The sequence below is a fragment of the Cupressus sempervirens genome, chromosome 10, assembly GCF_028749045.1.
Source record: "Cupressus sempervirens isolate cs-2001-9-10 chromosome 10, ASM2874904v1, whole genome shotgun sequence".
NCBI classification, from domain to species: Eukaryota; Viridiplantae; Streptophyta; class Pinopsida; order Cupressales; family Cupressaceae; genus Cupressus; species Cupressus sempervirens.
Window position 1 is genome coordinate 163,052,206 of NC_143127.1, and position 5,523 is coordinate 163,057,728.

The 5,523-nt window shown below is 32.0% G+C and overlaps 1 pseudogene; it reads left to right on the top strand.

Moving 5' to 3' along the window:
* The first annotated feature begins 852 nt into the window (after nt 1–852).
* Nucleotides 853–1,775, top strand: LOC149533107 (protein CYPRO4 pseudogene; annotated as a pseudogene).
* The last annotated feature ends 3,748 nt before the right edge of the window (nt 1,776–5,523 follow it).

Genomic DNA, 5,523 nt, shown 5'->3' on the forward strand with positions numbered 1-5,523 from the left:
CAAGCATTTAGTTGATGCCCAGTGATTCTTTGGCTGTCAAGTTATTCCTTTGGTTGTCAAGTTCCTTTGGTTGCTAAGTTCCTTTGGATGCCAACTCATTCCTTTGATTGTTGAGCATTGCAGGATGCCAAGTTTGTAGTTGATGCCAAGTGATTCTTGTGGATGTTGAGATCATGTGGTTGTTGAGTACTTATTCAAATGTTGTGTACTAGTGTTTTGTGAAGTCTTCATTTTTTGAGTAGTCTATGTCTAGTTCTAGTTTGGGCTAACTTTTCTCACATTTAATTTGGTATAGGTAGTTACTATCTATTGTAAGCTAACTTATGGCTGTGCATACATTCAATGTAAGGTTTAGTTTTGTGATAGGCTGACCTATGGCCACACAAGTATTTAAGGAGGTCTGGCATTAAGTTTTAGGGTAGTACTTAGAATATTAATGAACAAAATGTGAAGTAGAATCATCGAGGATTATAATTAAATTTGTTACATAGCCATAACCCAGAAGGCCTTACAGTTGGGCATGTATTCTGATATTTTTGAAGAATCAATAAATTGTTTTTTCTTTTCGCTCCTATGGTTGTTCTTTTCTTTTCTGTTTCCACTATGTTGACTCTTATAGGGTGGATTGGATAGTTGGGTGTGCCCTAGGCCCTAGTTTTCTATTCCTCCTTGCATCAAACAAATAACACAACATTTACCCAACTTTTTTGAACTTTATTGAATTTTCCAGCCTTGGGCATAGATTGGATTTTTGTTTTAGTAGGAATCTATTCACTAAAAAAGGCTTTGGAAGTGCACCTTTATTGATACTCAAAAGGAATTGCTCATGAGGTTGGGACCAATATATTTATAATGGTCCCTATAGAAAAGCCTCATTCTACCAAGGTTCATCAATTACACATTGAGAGTTGAAATGTTTCCATGGAGTGGAAATTTGAGAGGAATGGAACTCCCATTACAATGAGAGATATGGCCAATAGTAACAAGGGTGCATAATTGGATGCTTCAAAATTGATCTTCATAAGGTTGGATGAAAATAGGTTGTATAGGTAGGAAATAAGGGCCATGTATGGTAATGTGAAATATATTTATAGCCTTGTGTTGAATTGGATAGAGGGCCATCAATTTTCAAGAGGCACTGAATTCCAGTGCTTTGATACTACATGTGATGGGTGTGTTGTGGTTGGTTCTACTAATGTGATGATTAGGCTTTATGTGACAAGGTAGATGAGGATGGCTATGAATTTTTTTCCTAACATTAGTTCACTAGTGACCCATGTGGATGTTATGTATGATGGAAAGTGAGTTTTGGGGACTATTGATACTTACCCAATTCTTTTTAGCACTATTTCGATCAATAAAGATGTGGAGAGCAATATTGGATTTACTAGTAGAATGGGGAAAATATTATAGCTCTAATGAATCTTAAACTAAGTCTTATGGATTCTAATAATGCAAGAAATAACAAGTTTCATGGTCCATAATTCTCTTTGGTTACCGATAGTTGCAACTAGGAGGGCCATTTTTTTTCTAGTGCTGGTAATTTTACTATAATTTGGAATTTCAAATAAGTTAGAAACAAAAATCTTGATTTTTATAAGAGCCAAGAGGGGTTGAAAATTTTTTACTATTACAACACTATTCCAAAAGATGAATCTAATGTTGATAGAAGATTCATGCATTAGAAATATATCATTATAGATAATCTTAAGGTTCCTTTCATTGTTACAACACCTAAGAAAGTTATCTCTTTTAGCATAGCATCTGGGAGGTAACTTTTTTTTACAATATTTTGATCTCTCATTTATTTTTAACTCCTAAATAAATTATTTGAAACACCCACTTAAATATTTATTGTTTCTTTTTAAACAAATGCAATTCAATATTGTGTATTTTTTGCCTTATGCGATACAATATACTTGGAAGGTCATTTAAGTGTAATGAAATATATCTATAGGGGTAGTTTACTTCTTACTAGTCCATGCAAATATGTGACTTATTTTCTCCCTTCTTCATAGATAGTTATATTCTTTTGTATCAAATAGAGGAAACACAACCATGCTTGTCAAAGGGTTTCAAAGAATATTATCTTCATAGATCTTTCAAGGTTTCTACCATGTCATTTTGTGGTGATTGATTTTGATAGCAAGTTTTCTTTGATAATTTTAACTAGAAGAAATAATGAAATGACACATATAGTCTATCATGTTTTTATGTACATCTTATAATGATAATTCTCTACATAGGGTTCAACCTAAAGTATTTTATAAAATTTGTATTGTAATGTTTCCATCTTTCATATTTATAATATTATATGGATAGAATATGTGCTTATAAAGATTCCAACACTCAAATGGAGAATAATATACCATTCCTCAATGAAAACTGGTTGTTAATGCAAATAATTGTTTTGTGCCTCTTCAATGGTTTCTATAAATATTAGTTGAAAAATAAAAAGTTGATTTTTTCTAATTGCATAGTGATATCTATTAGGGCTCTCACCCAAAACAAAATATAAACAAAATGGGATTTCCAACATGTAGCTTGGAAAAAGATAGAGTAGCCATTGAAAGAATAAAACATAAGAAAATGAACCTAACTTCAAAAAATAACCATTAACCAAATAAAAATCATTGAGAAGGCCCCATCTACCAACTCTAAACCAAAAGGACCATCACATACAATCACTTCATGTATTACCATATCTTCTTTACCAATTGAATAAAATCCAACCCTATTACCCTTACAAGAAAAATCAACAATGGAAAATGGTATATTATTGACCTCCTCCCATGGTTTGGCTTTTAGTAGTGTCCCATAAACAAAAAATGGCATGGTGAAATTTCTAGATGCCTATAGATTCCCTTGAGATTATATTAGTATAAGGATCTTCACCACTACTTAAGATACTACCATGTGGTCTATGTAGCTAGAAAGGGGGAGTAATGGAGCATAAAATCCAATTTTTTCCTAAGTCTCAACTAAGATTCCAAATGCATGTTCTATAATACAAGGAAAGGCTTTTTCCACATTTATATTGCCTAAAATTCCATTTCCAAAATCACCTCCTAAAAGTAATGTAAGAAAGCTACATCAAAGGAAGATTTCAATGAATTTGTCCATCTTGCTAACAATTCCATTTATTTATTTTCTAGCAATGAAGCAACTAAAGATGGCAAAAAAATAGGGTTTCACAATTCCAAAGATAGTGAAAGTAGGATACTGAAGCCTCTATAGATAGAAAACAATGAAAAATTGATTATCCAATTACAACATAATATTTATATAGCAAATAGAAATCATTTAAAATAAAATACTTAATTGAGAAGAAAATAACATAAAGGAACATTAGAGTTTTTCTTTAACAAAAATATTGCTTTCTCTAGGATTATATTGGGATAGCCCCCAACATTAATTGCCTACAAATTGTGGAATTTCTTCCTAAAATAGAAAAGGTACATAACAAACATTTAACTATTTATTATTAACTACCAAAATAATATTAGCAAGGTTATAAATTTAAAGCTCAATCCTTAAGACATGACATTTTTCAAATGATAACATATGATATGCCCAATAGAAAAAATAAAAATTAGAAAAGAACCATCAATCACAGATAATTGAGAATTCTCACTTGAAATTTCCTTCGCAATCGATGTAGAAACTTGGGTTACAATAATTGAGTCATATGTAGTTTATATTTTATCATTTATAGTAGCTTCTACCTATGCAACTAGAGAAGACACAATGTTAGTTGCTCCCAATAAATTATCATTCCTAGTTTCCATAGTTGGAAAATCTTCCTAATTTACCTTAGCTCCTATGTTAAAGGTTCAGACTACTTTTAATGTTGCATCTTCTAGAATTAAAGGCATATGTTAAAATTTATCCATTGATTCTATAGCCTCACTCGTGTTTCCTTCTCAATCCTTGCCACATTAGTTTACTCCACTACTGATTCATCTAGAGATAATATTTTCTCATTTAGAATCTTGCTAGTCTACTAAACTATGGCATGTTTGATATGTTAGATTGGGGTTTCCATTTCACCAAAAGACCGATCTATCAATGTTCAATACAACCACTCAACTTATAGTACACAAGAGGTAGTTAAGCCCTTTTCATGAATCCTGAGGGGAGTGTTGAGAAAATTTCTAACAATCTCCTCCTCAATGTTACTCAAGGATCTAATGATTCAAACTTGTGACCAAGCTTTGATACCACTTGTTAGAGTGAGGTTTTTACTATGCCAAAACACCAATCTATCAATGTTTGATACAACTAATCAACTTATAGTACATAGGAGGTGCTTAAGCCCTTTTCATGAATCTTGAGGGGAGTGTTAAACACATTTCTAACATGATATTGGTTAGAACTTGTAGATTTTAAGCTAGTCCCAGTGACTCATCATCACTCATGGTTTGTTTATCTAGAGAGTTTACATTCTCAATTATATCATCTTTAAACATGGAAAAAAATGATTGTATTTATTATACCTCTAGAATTTGAATTACAAAACTAGATTTATTAAAATCATATGAGTTTGAGTCTTCCTAATAAGAATATTGTAAATCTCTAGTTGATTTAGTAGTCTCTTAAGGTTTCCATTTGAACCCTTGTAGCAACTTGTCACACAACTACTGAGTTATTTGATAATGAAATTTTCCCAATTAGAGTAACTTTCATAATTGTTCATCTTAGTTTCTCTAAATAGACATTCTAATTAAGTTGACAATATTCATGCAGAGTTTCAAGAATCTTACCATGCTATCTAATATTTGATGTTACTATTATTACTTCTTTTCTTATGATGTTTGATGTATCTAGAATTTAGAGGTTCAAAACATTGACATGGAACATGTTATTTAAGTTTTAAAATGGTTAGCATGGGTTGGAACACTTGGAAAACTTTCATAGATGGAATAATGATGCAGAAGCATCTAGCGGTATAAGGGCAATCCTGTGTCACCCAAAAAAATGTACTTAGATTTAGTTTCTATTTCATGTGCTTTCATTTTTGGATACCCATTTGGGTCAAATAAAGGTTCCAACTCTCACAGTTCCACTATCAGTGTTCTAGGTTAGAGTTTTTAATCACCTTGGGATACATGTAAATGAAAAAAAAGGAGTATGTAATTGAGCCATCATTTTGGTAAATTGGAAGGTGTAAATTGGTCAAATGATTGTAATTGTAATTTAGAATATTCCAAAAAAAGAATCAAGTCAAAAGGCTATACGGTTTGAAAGTTATCGTAGTTATCAAGTTTAGGGCATTAAATGACCTCAAAAATGGCCAAAAAATGGGGGACGAGCAAAGCTCCTCCATAGGGCTATAGAGTGCTTCGAGAGCTTTCTAGAAATGCAAACAGTTCATCAATCAGAGCTACGGTTCAAAAGTTATGCCTTCCAAAAGTTCAACTGCCATTTCTAGATTCTTCTAATTTTGCACTGACTTCTAATGCAACTTCTAGAGCCTTCTATTTGGGTAGTGGGTGACAACTAGCACTTTCTAGAATGTATTTC